At 43.6% G+C, this 14198-nt stretch overlaps 1 protein-coding gene and 1 non-coding gene across 9 annotated transcripts in view; one reads left to right on the top strand and one right to left on the bottom strand.

Moving 5' to 3' along the window:
* DCAF4 (DDB1 and CUL4 associated factor 4) overlaps positions 1–8785 on the bottom strand; it is a 36287-nt gene extending 27502 nt beyond the window's left edge. For all 8 annotated transcript variants that reach the window (XR_014059236.1, XM_081508939.1, XM_081508940.1 and 5 more), the window contains exon 1: positions 8658–8785. The gene's annotated coding sequence lies outside the window, so the exon portion shown is untranslated. The remainder of the gene's footprint in view (positions 1–8657) is intronic.
* Positions 8786–11862: 3077 nt separating this feature from the next.
* Positions 11863–11969, top strand: LOC145515886 (U6 spliceosomal RNA). Its single transcript, XR_014061096.1, has one exon. It is a non-coding gene; the product is annotated as a U6 spliceosomal RNA (small nuclear RNA).
* The last annotated feature ends 2229 nt before the right edge of the window (positions 11970–14198 follow it).

Here is a 14198-nt window from a genome sequence, read left to right as displayed (position 1 = left end):
TAAATTGTGGTTCCCATTCTCAAGGGACTCGGTGCTTAGAGGGAAGATGAATGCATGAACCAGTTCCTACAGTGCATCTTCAGGGTGATGACAGGTCTCTCCAGGTGCAGTGGGGGAGAAGGCAGTGATGGCTTGGAGTGGAAGAGTCAGAGGGGACAGTGAATTTGAACACAGCCCGACAGGCAAGGTGGCAGCGTGAGGAGTCCGTGAGCAGTTTTTGGTGTGGCCACAGCCTAAAATACAAGGGGTTGGGAGATTGGGCTAGAGGCAAGCAGGGTCCTATACTGAGGTCCCTGGGTGCTGGGTGAGTAACATTAGACCTGTATTTTAGAAAGGGTACTTTAGAGGCAGTGGTGGAGGGAATAAGTTGGAAGTTAAGGGTTGCTGCAGCAACTCAGGTTAGATGAACCCACCAACATGGAAGTGATAGTGATACTGGGATAGAGAACCCTGAAGTCAGAAAGATGTAGAAGGTAAATTTCACGGGAGAGGTGGACAGAGGGCAGCTGAAAACTGATATGTGAATGACTAGTATGTTCTGACCCGAGAGTCCGAGAATAAAGAAGGAAGGGCAGTTTGGGGAACGAAGTCTGACTGTGAACAAGCCAATCTCAAGATGTGTTAAAACGGGTCTGGGAATCCAGAGGGGAAATGAGGTGAAAGATATAGATTTGAAAGTCATCAGCACACGGTAACAGATTGAGACAAATGTGGCTCAAGCCAAATATACAGCGAGGATTAAAATTCAAAATTAGAGACAATTTTATTGGACAGTAACATGAGGTCAGCACAATCAGGTTTTAGACTGGTGTTTCTCAACCAAGGGCAATTTCACCCACCAGGGGACATCTGGCAATTTCCAGGGACACTTTTGTTTGTCACAACTTGGGGGTGGAGAGGGGTGGGCTGCTCTGGCATCTAGTGGGTAGAAGCCTGGGATGCTGCTAACCATCCTGTAATACAGGACAGCCCCTTACAACAAATTATCCAGCTCCAAATAGTGCTGAGGTTAAGAAACCCTGCTCCAAAAGGAAGTGCTCAATTACAATTTTGCTGGGGATGAAATGCTGGCTCTCAGCTCCTTGGGAGCCACTCTGCCAGACACAGACATTAAATATGTGTTGTGGCAGGCTGAGCTTGGCTTTGCCTTTTAGAATATCTTTTAAGCACTTAAAGGAATAAAGAATGATAATTTCTAAGAGACCATTATTCTAGAAAGATAATGTTAATCTCAAACAAATAAAGAAACATGACTTAACTTTTTGGAAAATGTCTGAGCAATACTTCTCAAGTAATTTAAATGTACATGCCTTCTTCTGGGAATTGATCCTAAGAAAATAATCCAAAAGATTGTAAGAATTATATGTAAGACATTTACTACAACTTTCCAACTCACTTTATGAAGCTAGTGGTCCTCTGTTGCCAAAACCAGACAAAGGTATCACAAGACAAGAAAACTATAGATCAACCTACTTTATGAACACAGACACTATTCCTCAACCATATGCTAGCAAACCAAATCTAGGTTCAACATAAAAAAAAAAATCAGTGCAATACACATTAACAGAATAAATGAGAAAAAAAAAACACCCACGTGATTATCCCAATAGATGCAAAAAAACACTGGACAAAATCCAATGTCCTGCTGGACTTCCCTGGTGGTCCAGTGATTAAGAACCTGCCTGCCAAAGCAGGGGGCATGGGTTTAATCCCCGGTCCAGGAACATCCTACATGCTATGGGGCAACTAAACCTGCATACTGCAACTACTAAAGCTTGTGTCCTCTGGGGCCTGGGCCACTGAAATGAAGATCCAGTGCAACCAAAAACAAAATTAAAAAACAAAACAGCTCTTTAAAAAAAAATCCAATATCTTGTCATGACAAAAACTAGGCATAGAGGGTAACTTCCTCAACTTGATAAAGGGTATTGACAAAACCCCCACAACTAATATCATAATGGTAAAAGACCGCAAGCTTTTCTCCTAACATCAGGAACAAGACAAGGATGTCTATTTTTATCATTTCCATTTAACGCTGTCCTGAAAGTTCTAGCCAGGAACAATTAGGCAAGAAAAAGAAATAAAAGGAATCCAAACAGGAAAGGAAGAAGTAAAACTATTTATATCTGTAGATGACATGATGTTATACATAAAGAAAATCCTGAAGAATTCACATATACACATATGCACAAAAACTATTGGAGCTAAGAAATGAGTTAAGCAAGACTGAAGGATGCAAAATAACTGTACTTCTATATACGAGCAGTGAATAATCTGAAAATGAAATGAATACAAATCCCTTTACAATAGCATCAAAAAGAAAGTACTTAGCGATAAATTTAACAAGTGCACAACTCTGTACACTGACACTACAAGGCATTGCTGAAAGAAACTAAAGAGGACCTAAATAAATGAGAAGACAACCATGTCACGGACTGGAAGACTTACGATGGTCTACAAACTGATGTACAGATTCAACATACCGCTATCAAAATTCCAACTGCCATCTTTGGAGAAGTTACTAAGTTGATCCTGAAATTCATATGGAAATGTAAGGGACACAGAAGAGTGAAAATAATCTTGAAAGAGAGCAAAGTGGAGGACTCACACTTCCCAATTTCAGTGCTACAGTAATCAAGACACCTGTATAGGCAGAAGGACAGCAACATAAATCAATGGAGTAGAACTGAGAAATAAAGAAAGAAATCCAGAAATAAATAAATAAATCCATATATTTATGGATGTATAAATATATACATCCATATATTTATGGATGAAATAATATCCAGAAATAAATCCATATATTTATGCCTATTAATTTTTTTAAAGAAAATTATTTATCTATTTATTTTTAGCTGCGCTGGGTCTTTGATGCTGAGTGTGGGCTTTTCTCTAGTTGCCTCAAGTGGGGGCTACTCTCTAGTTGCAGAGCGTGGGTTTCTCATTGTGGTGGCTTCTCTTGTTGCAGAGCACAGGCTGTAGGGCACACGGACTTTAGGAGCTGTGGCACGCAGGCTCCAGAACGCAGGTACAGTTGTTGTGGCACCCATGCTTAGCTGCCCCACAGCATGTGGAATCCTCCCGGACCACGGATAGAACCCACGTACCCCACACTGGCAGGTGGATTCCCAACTATTGGACCACCATGGGAGTCCTGACAATTGATTTTTGATGAGGGTGCCAAGACCATACAGGGGTGGGAGGCGGTGGCAGATAAAGAAAAATCTTTCAACTGCCCAAAGCTCTGGATATTCACCTGCAGAAGAATGAATCTGATTCCTGTTTCACACCATATATAAAATTAACTTGAATGGGTCTAAGTTCTCGAACTATAAAACTTCTGGAAGAAAACAAACGTATAAATCATCATGAACTTTGAACAAGCAACACTTTCTTAAGTATGACACCCAAAGTACAAGAAAACATAGCTTAACTAGACTTCATCAAAAGTAAAAACTTTTGTGCTAAGAACACTATCAAGAAAGTGAAAAGACAACCCACAGAAAGGGAGAAAGTATTTTTAAATCATGTATTTGATAAGGATCTAGTATCCAGAATATATATACAACTCAACAAGAAAAAAATAACTCAATTAAAAATAAGGAAAAAAATCTGAAGACAATTCTTCAAACATAGACCACTTAGAAATGTGGTAAACAGCCACTTAGAACATGAAAAGATGCTCAACATCATTAGTCATTGAGCTGTGTGCTTAGCCATTCAGTCGAGTGAGACTCTGAGACCCCATGGGACTGTAGCCTGCCAGGGGCCTCTGTCCATGGGGATTCTCCAGGCAAGAATACTAGAGTGGGATGCCATGCCCTTCTCCAGGGGATCTTCCCAATCCAAGGACTGAACCCAGGTCTCCCTCATTGCAGGCAGATTCTTTACCATCTAAGCCACCAGGAAAGCCCTCATTAGTCATTGTGTGTGTGTGTTAGTCACTCAGTCGTGTCCGACTCTTTGTGACCCCATGGACTGTAGCCCACCAGGCTCCTTTGTTCATGGGATTCTCCAGGCAAGAATACTGGAGTGGGTTGCCATTTCCTTCTCCCCATTAGTCATTAGGTAGATGCAAATCAAAACCACAGTAAGATACCACTTTATATCTCTCAGGCTGGCTACAAAAAAGAAAAAAGTATTGGTGAAGATGTGAAGAAACTTCTGGTGGGAATGTAAAACACTGCAGTCACTATGGAAAATAGTTTGGCAATTCCTCAAAAGATTCCACACCGAGTTACCATATGACTTAACAAAATCCAGCAGAAATGAAAATATATGGCCATATAAAGATCTGGACAGTAATGTTCATAGCAGTATTATTCATAATTGCCCCAAAGTGTAAATAATAAAAGTTTCTATCAACTGATGAATCAGTAAAAATATAGCACATCCATACAACAGACTGTTATTCAGGCATAAAAAGAAATGACGTACTATTGTCGGAAGCTACAACATAGATGAACCTTGAAAATACTATGCTAAATGAAAGAAGTGGGACACAAAAAGCTACATACCCTATGATTTATTTGATGTATATGAAATCTTCAGAATAGGCACATTCAGAGAGGCAGAAGGAGAGAAGTGGTTTTCAGGGGCTGAAGGAGGAGGGGGTACAGAGTATGGGGAGCATAAAGGGCCAGATCCTCTTTTTTTTTTAAAGCTTCTTAAAAGCCCATTTTTCTGTTATGAATAACTGCTTTTTCCAGTTATCCCCGATGAGTTGATAAAGACTCTGATTAAACTGTTTTATGCTTTCAAGAACAAGAGTAACTATTACATCTTTTTATTATCTAGGTGGTAGCTTTGAAAAATTTTTATAGAGTTTTAAACGATTTATGATGTTCCATGTGTTCTTGTTTATGTTTTCTTAGGCAACATTCCACCAAATTACTAGTACCATATATAATACTTGAGTATGACAGCAGTTAAAAAATGTTTTAAATTATAATTGGCTTACGTGTTAATTTCTGAACAGAAAAGTGATTCAGTTATATACACACACACACATTCCCAATACGGTTTATCACAGGATATTGAACACAGTTCTTTGTGCTGTGCAGTAGGACCTTGTTGTTTATCCATCCATTCTACATGTAATAGCTGACATCTGAGAACCTTAACCTTCCACTCCACCCCTCCTCCAACTCGTATCCCCCTTAGCAACCACAAGCTTGTTCTCTATGAGCATGACAGCAGTTTTACTTGTTTTAAAGTCAAAATCAAACTGCGTATGACTTTAAACTAAAATTTATGCTTTGTGCATCTGTAAAACATGAATTATCAGTCAGTTCAGTTGCTCAGTCATGTCCGACTCTTTGCAACCCCATGAACTGCAGCACGCCAGGCCTCCCTGTCCATCACCAACTGTCGGAGTCTACCCAAACCTCTGTCCATTGAGTCGGTGATGCATGGATATATTGGTATCATATTTCCTTTATTCTGCTTGATTATACACTTGTTGAAAGGTAAATTTACAGATCAAATGATGGAACTTAATGATTCAGTAAAAGTTTTTTTTCTCTTTTTTAAAAAGAAAACTTGTCTTTTTAGTTAAAGCTTCATGGAACAGAATTTATATTTAATCAGAATGACTAGACAGGATCCTTTGGGGAAGTCAATCTAAAAGAAGCTAACAGGAATTGGTAGAACTTTTGGTTTTTTATATTTACTAACTACAGGACTCCCAACCAGGCACAGTACATTAATATGAAATACTTTGAAGCCCATAATCTTAAAAAAAAAAAAAAAAAAAGCGTGAGAGTTACACAAAAAGACCATATATCACTGGGTAGGAAGTGAAATGACTGGGTATGTAATATTTTTTAAAACCTTTATCTTGGGTCGGCATAAATAATCTTTTAATTTCCCCCCTACTTTCAGCAGCATTCCATTTTGATGTTTAGCAAAGCAAACCAGAATAAAGTTCTATAATTCAGCAATCCTGAAATCTGAGTCATATTAAGATAAAAATGAAAATGAGATGTGTACTAAGTAAACATCTAATTCATCTTCTTATTGGTCCTCTCTTAGTCCACAGGTGGACACCTGTCCTGTTCCAGTGAGCTGAGCAATCTCTGAAAAGGACTCTGTGACTGTACTCTTACAATATATGTGAGATGGATAATCGGGTGAATACCTAGAGCTTCTGAAAACCTCAGAGCTTCTCATCAATCTTTTGTATATTTTGGTTGGCAGCAGTGTATACCTCTGAAGCTTTGCTGAGAAAAAGCATTTCAATAATGATAAATTCTGAAAATAAAGTCTTCATATCCTTTACTTTCTGCTTTTCAGAAATGCCAACCATTTCCTCCAGATGAGGGCCGTCTGTAGGGCATCCACTGTAGCTCTTTATAACTGGGTTCATCAGGAAATAACATGTTCAGCTGAAGGGTGTGCTGATGTACCCTTTCTATTTCAGGTAGCTGTTCGGCGACTCCATTTCATGTCACTGTGAGGTCATCCCGTTTGGCTTATGGTTCCTTCTGCTCACTGCTGCGGCGTACAGACAATCCTGAAGGTCTGTACAAGCTTCAGCGGTTTTTCGGGCCCTCCTTAAAAGCTGGGGTCTTTTGTGAGGCTCTCTCCCGGGCAAGTCGGCTCTGACTCGCAGCTTGGCAGTTTTCTGCGCATGCGCGCCAAAGACGCGCACAGCTCACCAAACTGCTCCTGGTTTGAGCTGCGCAGCTTCCGAGTACCGCTTTCTTCCTCTTCCCCAAGACACCCTTCTAGGCCTGGCGGCCAAATCCCGAAGGTGCAGCCCGGAAAAGGCCGGGCCCGGGAATCTCAGACCTAACCAGGCAGCCTCTCTCCCGGCCTCTGTGCAAGGTGGGCCCAGTCCTGCCGAAATTCAGCACGGGGCCGAGGATCACTACCCCATCCTACCCAGCACGTGGCCCACAGCGGCTTCCTCGGGGAGTGATGAAAATATCCTGGAATAAGATGGTCGCCGGGCTTCCCAGGCGGCGCTAGTGGTAAATAATCCATCTGCGAATGCAGGAGTCATAAGAGACCCAAGAGACACGGGTTTGATCCCTGGTTCTGGAAGATCCCCTGGAGAAGGGCATGGCAACCCACTCCAGTCTTCTTACCTGGAGAATCCCATGGGCAGCAGAGCCTGGTCGGCTACAGTCTATAGGGTCGCCAAGAGTCGGACACCGTTTAGCGACTGACGCAGCACACCCACGCAAGATGGTCACACGACCTTGGAAATACTCTACAAAACCTGCCAAACGGTGCACTATAAAAAGGCGAATTATATCCTCCAAGTGAAAGTCGCTCAGCCATGTCCAATTCTTTGCGACCCCATGGACATACAGACCATGGAATTCTCCAGGTCAGAATACTGGAGTGGGTAGCCCTACCCTTTTCCAGGGGATCTTCCCAACTCAGGGATTGAATCCAGGTCTCCCGCATTGCTGGTGGATTCTTTACCAGCTGAGCCACCAGGGAAGCCCAAACAAACGAAACTTTTCCTGCTACAAAAGCACTATGACGTTTATAAATGAGACATATCCTAAATATCCAGCGACAGCTGAGTTAAGATTGTAGAGGTTACTGGACTGCAGCGTGGGAAACGCTACCGCCACTGGCTTGAAAAGCCCCACATAAAATGACCTCTACGGGGGGCTTGCCATGCCCACCCTGCGTAATATTTAAAACACCTTACAAATGAAGGAAACCAAGGCTTTGAAAGCTAAATATGGTACCCAGAAAGACACAGTGGGGTGGGGGTGGGGTTGGGGAAGGGATTCTACTCCTGCTGGTCTGCCTCAGGACACCATCTCAGCTGCGATCTCCACGATTATTTAAAACTAGAGTTTGGGGTTTTGGAATTTTGTTTCCTCCTGGAAGCTGTGGCCTCAGTTTTCTTTCCTTCGAGCTGTTGGATTCACAGGACAAGGTCTGTGGACGACCCCATGTCCGTCCTGGGGAAAGAGGGGGCGGTCATGGTTTCTGAGGTCAACTGGGTAGACGACGGAGCTTCTTGGACACCGCGAGCTTCGTCGCTAAGGCACCTCGGTGCGGAGGTTAACTTCGGGAAGCGTGGGTTCATCCCGTGGCCCCACCGCTTGCTAGTGACCTCGGGTAAAAGACAACCTCACTAGGGCTCGTTCTGCGTCCGACAGTGGTACTACCGGCCGACCTCACGGGGTTAGTGTGCGGAAAGCTTCGATAATGCTTATAAAGCAGTTGGCAGTGCCTAGCACTGTAGGTGTTTGCGTTAACTGCTTATGCTGACCTGTCTGAAAGTCAACCACAATCTGAACTTCCAGGTAAAACCGCCACCAAGGGCCCGCAGTCCAGCCACCGACAGCTGTCGGGTGGCACCTTGACATCACAATTCAGAAAAAAACGCTCCATCGGGGCAGACACGGAGCACCGATACTCAGGGCCTCCCTCTCCCGTCTCTACGGCTGTAGATCGAACAGGACAAGCGAGCTCCACGCGCCCACAGACTCCACTCAACAAGAGTTCGCCCGCCCAGCCGCCTACCCACGCCGGGGTCATGCCAGCTTTCCACGTGTTCGGCTCCTCCTCCCCGCCCCTTCTCTCGGGCCTTCCCCCCCACCTCCTATCTCACCCCGAGCTCTATCAGAGGCGCAGCAGCGGCCCCCGAACCGACGCCAACAGTACTCCAGTCAGCGCAGACTTACTCGATCAGAGGATTTTTTTCCAGCTCTCCCTCGGGCCCAGGGTTCACAGGAGCCGGGGCCGAAGCGTGAAACACCCGGAAAGACAAGGGCAGCGTCTGCCACTTAGCGGCGTCCACTCTCGCGTTGTCGCAGCGGATAGGGAGACGGCAGCCGCCCCTCCTTTCTCATTGGAAGCGTCTTCTGACCGTCTACGCCAATAAAGGTGGATCTTGGCGGGGGCGGGGACTGGGGACTCGGCTCCGCCTAGGCCTGGCGAAAAGGCAGCGAATCGGCGGCTGACTTCTTTGGGCTCCGTCCTTTGGGGCGGGGTCAAGGGCTCTTGGGGCGGAGGCAAGCATGTTTGGGGCGGGGACAGGAGCGCTTTGGGGCAGGGCCGGGGTGAGGCTGGGGCCGAGTTGACACTCGGCGAACGCCGTGGCTACCTCGTCCCTAGCGGTGGGTACCCCACCCAGCACCGGGTATTGTCTGTGTCCAACCCAGTTAATCCAGCCCAGGAAAGTCCTCTCGCCGCTTGGGACCCCCTCCTTTAAACCTACGGAGGAGGAAAGAGTGTGTTGTGGAAAGGGCGAAGGAGGCTCTGAGATGAGAGGAAAAAGGAACCGGTGGTGAACTGGTGGTGACGTGTTTGGTTGTGTCCTCTGGTAGCTGAGACTGCTGACTGTACGTCTGCGTGGCTCCAAGGTGCAGAAGAGCGTGCCCTCAGCTTCAGTCCGGGGGCTTCCGCTGTAGATCAAGTTCTGTTTCCTTCTTGCTGTGTGACCTTGGGGAAGCCTCTTCCCTTTCTGTGCCTTGATTTCTTCTGCTGAAACAAGGAAGTAGATCTAACGTTCTGATGTTCTCGCTAGTGGAAAGTTTGTTTATACAATTAATATTTCCAGAATGGTCTCTCTGTGCTGTGCCTGCTCCAGGTATCAGCTGACGGTTGTCAGCTGACATAAAAGATGGAAAATGGAAGCTTGTGTAGGGCCCTTGACCAGAAGTGGCAGTTTGCTTTTTTTTTTTCAGATTTGGTTTATCTTTACTGTAATTGTTGATTTACAATATTGTGTTAGTTTCCGGTGTACAACAAAGTGATTCAATTACATATATATATATTCCTTTTCCATTATGGTTTGTTATGTGATATTGTCTACAGTTCCTGTGCTATACAGTAAGACCTTGTTGTTTATTCATTCTATATATATTCTGTAAACCTCAACCTCCCACTCCATGCCTCCCTCACTCCCCTTCCCCTTGGCAACTAACTACAGGTATGTTCTCTATATACAAGTGACAGTTTTGTGAGGAGAGCTGGGTTCAAATGGGTCAGGCTTGGTTGTTGCCACGAGCAGACCTGGCGCACCATGTGGCCTGTTAACCCAGGGCTCTGTGAGTTAGTTGCTAGACCCCTTAGAAAATAGATTGTGGGGTTCATCAATTGTAGCCATGTGTGAAAGCATTTCAACAAATAACAAGGAAGGCAGGATTCTGCCTCTCAAGAATTTTATATAAGAAAGGGTGTGAGTGGGAAGAGATGATCAGAGTAAGGAGAGAAGTTAGTGTAAGTCAGAATAAAGGACAGCTTCATGAAGCTTGAGCTGCCTGGAAGAGAAAACAGAAATTCTAAGCTGAACCAGCAATCTGACTGGAAGCCTGTTCAGGGAGTAGTGAAGCGTTCGTTTTGGCTGAATGGGAGGGGAGTCTTGGAAGAACCTATTCTGGCAGAATAGGTTGGATCAAATGTCAAAGTAAGGAGCTGGCAGAGGGAGCCTCTGCAGGTTTGAGAGGGAGGGAGTGACAAGATTAGAGCTGTGTTTTGGGGAGATCACAGCTGTGGTTTGGGCAGCACTGTAGAAGAAGCTGGAGAGGAAAGATGTGGGAGTCACCTGCGAGTCTCCTTAGAAGACGAATGCACCCGCAGTCCTTGCAGAAGTTAGAGCTGAACCAGAGTGGTGGCAGCTGGGATGGAAGGGAGGGGTAGAGTCGAGACAGATTTCAGAGGAGGGGGAATCGGTAAGATGTGAGAAACTCTGGGAAGAGTCAAATGCGATTCCAAGTGAAAGAGCCAAGGTCACCAGAGGAAGTCAGAAGGAGTTGGCTTGGGGCTTGCTGAGAGAATAAACGACAAACATTCAGCCCCCAGGCTCTCTTGAATATTCACTGAGGGAATGAATGGAACAGGATGTGCCTTGGGGATCTGAGGTAGGCTTGCCAGAAAAAGGATTAAAAATATTTGCAAATCAATGCCCAATGGAAGCTTGGCCTTGGGCAAGTCTTTTGGCATTTGTGAACTCCAATTTCCTCATAGGTAAAATGAGGATAATGATACCTGCTGAAGTGTTTTTTTTTTCATATATATATATGTCTGTGTATACACACACAGGATATTGAATATATTTTTCCTGTGCTGTTACACCTGTGCGACCCCATGGACTATATAGTCCATGGAATTCTCCAGGCCAGAATACTGGAGTGGGTAGCCTTTCCCTTCTCCAGGGGATCTTCCCAAGCCAGGGATCGGACCCAGGTCTCCTGCGTTGCAGGCAGATTCTTTCCCAGCTGAGCCACAAAGGAAGCCCATATATATATATATATGTCTGTGTATACACACACAGGATATTGAATATACTTTTTCTGTGCTATACAGTAGACCTTGTTTATCGAAGAGAGTGGCTGTGAGGAGAAAACTGGAAAGCACCTTACTGCTTGATCTGTAACTCCTATGGACTGAGCATCCTTTATTATGTGGATGACTTGATATATGAATAGTGCATATTACTTATCAAAAGAATAATTCCTTTTTCTCATTTCATCTCCAGAATTTGAAGCCAATGCAAATAAGTTTTTCTTTGAAGTGGCACCTAAAATGAGTCAGCATTAACTTTGACTACATTAAAAAAAAAAAAACTTTTAGAGTCCTTGTCATGGGCCACATATTTCTAAGCCCTTTCCGTATATTTGTTCTTTTAATTACCACAACCCTATGAGGCATGTACTATTACTATCACCACTTTATTGATGAATTGAGTCACAGAGAAGTTAGGTAACCTGTTCAAGCTGGTGAAAGATTGAAGGCAGGAGGAGAAGGGGACGACAGAGGATGAGATGGTTGGATGGCATCCCTGACTCAATGGACATAAGTTGGAGTGAGCCCCGGGAGATGGTGAAGGACGGGGAAGCCTGGCGTGCTGCAGTGCATGGGCTCGCAAAGAGTTGTACACAACTGGTGCTCGCTTCGGCAGCACATATACTAAAATTGGAATGATACAGAGAAGATTAGCATGGCCCCTGCGCAAGGATGACACGCAAATTCGTGAAGCGTTCCATATTAAAAAAAAAAAAAAAAAGAGTTGTACACAACTGAATAGCAACAACAAGCTGGTGAGTGGCACAATTTGTGCTCTTAAGGCAAAAAGTATCATAATGAAAGTCTAGAAACAGATCACCATTCCAGGTTCGATGCATGAGACAAATGCCCAGGGCTAGGGCAATGGGATGACCCAGAGGGATGGGATGGGGAGGGAGGTGGGAGAGGGGTTCAAGATGGGGAACACATGTAAACCCATGGCTGATTCATGTCAATGTATGGCAAAAACCACTACAATATTGTAAAGTAATTAGCCCCCAACTAAAATAAATAAATTTATTAAAAAAAAAAAGAAAGTCTAAAAACATACTTCAATTTGGTATAAAATATTTATAACTCTTACCACAGAAAAGGCTAATTTTCCTAAAATATAAAGTGCTCCTATAAATAAACTCAATTAAAAAGAGGTGCAGTGGCTCTACCAACTATGCAGAAAAGGAAGTCAACATGAAAGGATGCTCAGCCTCACTCAAGGAAAATTAAGTTTAAAACTCCTCTGACATACTCTTTTTCATAACCAGATAGGCAGAATCCAAATGTTAATACTCAGTGAGGCTCCTGGGCTTCCCTGATGGCTCAGCAGTAAAGAATCCGCCTGCAAGTGCAGGAGATGGGGGTTTGATCCCTGGGTCGGGAGGATCCCCTGGAGGAGTATATGTCAATCTACTCTATTCTTGCCTGAAAAATGACATGGACGGAGGAGCCCAGTGGGCTCTGGTCTATGGGGTCGCAAAGAATCAGACACGACTAAAGCAACTGAGCACAGGATAGCATGGTGAGGCCCCCATGCAAGCTCTAAGGGAGACAGTTTTGCAATGTATCAATATTTATCAAAATTAAAAATACACATACTTTTGACCTAGCAGTTACACTGCTAGGAATTCATCCTAAAAATACATTTGCTTATATGAAAAATAACTTAGGTACATGAAATATTTTGTAATAGTGAAAGTTTGGATGCCATCTTAGAGTCCATTAGAGTTTAAAAAGTAATGGTACATTCATTCAGTGGAATACTGTGCACTTAAAAAAAGGAGTCTCTTTGTATGCTGATGTAAAAGTATCTCCAAAATAGATTCTTGAAAAAAGCAAGGTGAAGAGTATGTAAAGTATTATATAGGGTAAAAAGTGTGTGTGTGTATGTATGTATATCTCCCTGGAATGATAATACTCATTACCTATTGGGACCTGGGTGGTTAGGTGACAGGGATGGGAGAGAGTTTTCACCCTACTGTACCTTTTGAATTTTGACTATTGGCATATATTACTTATTAAAATTAAAATTTATATATTAACTAAATCCACATATTGCACACAGCAACCAATTGCAAGAGTTGTTCATTTTAAGAGGTGACATGTAAACGTGTTGCTGTAGGAACACCTGTCAAATCCCGTCAGAGAGACACTAATCTAAAATGTAATCAATACAAGAGAAACATAATCAACATGTCCACTGTATAACAGTCCTCCCAGAACCCAGAAGAAAGGATTCTTTTCATCAGAATTTGTCAGTGTTTATTCAGTATCCAAGGGATCTGAATGTCTTGGTCACTGGAAATCTCGATCCAGAGTAATTCTCCCATCCTTTTCCTAATGTGAATTAAATATCCCACAAAACCCTCCCAACCTCTTAGTATGATTACATGTTCACTGAACTGCCAATTACTGATTCTACCACTTAGGACATGATTCTGGGAAGGAGAGAGCCCTGAGTAACAGGCAAGAATATTATGGGCACCTTGAAGTTATATGTCCTGGTAATAATTAACCTGTGGTATTGGTATTCTTGGGTGGTCTGAAGCAGTTTCCAAGGGTCCAGCCCAAGTAACTGATAACATCAAATACTGGAACCTACAAACTCAAGGATAAGACTCATGGTGCTGCTAAAATATGATGATGGAATTCCAGTTGAGCTATTTCAAAACCTAAAAGATGATGCTGTGAAAGTGCTGCACTCAGTATGCCAGCAAATTTGGAAACCTCAGCAGTAGCCACAGGACTGGAAAAGGTCAGTTTTCATTCCAGTCCCAAAGAAAGGCAATGCCGAAGAATGCTCAAACTACTGCACAATTGCACTCATCTCACGTGCTAGTAAGGTAATGCTCAAAATTCTCCAAGCCAGGCTTCAACAGTACATGAACCGTGAACTTCCAGTTGTTCAAGCTGGATTTAGAAAAGGCAGAGGAACCAGAGAT

The sequence above is a fragment of the Giraffa tippelskirchi genome, chromosome 7, assembly GCF_054371585.1.
Source record: "Giraffa tippelskirchi isolate mGirTip1 chromosome 7, T2T-mGirTip1v1.2.pri, whole genome shotgun sequence".
NCBI classification, from domain to species: domain Eukaryota; kingdom Metazoa; phylum Chordata; class Mammalia; order Artiodactyla; family Giraffidae; genus Giraffa; species Giraffa tippelskirchi.
The sequence above is the reverse complement of the archived record's forward strand: the minus strand, read 5'-3'. Positions and strand labels throughout refer to the sequence as shown.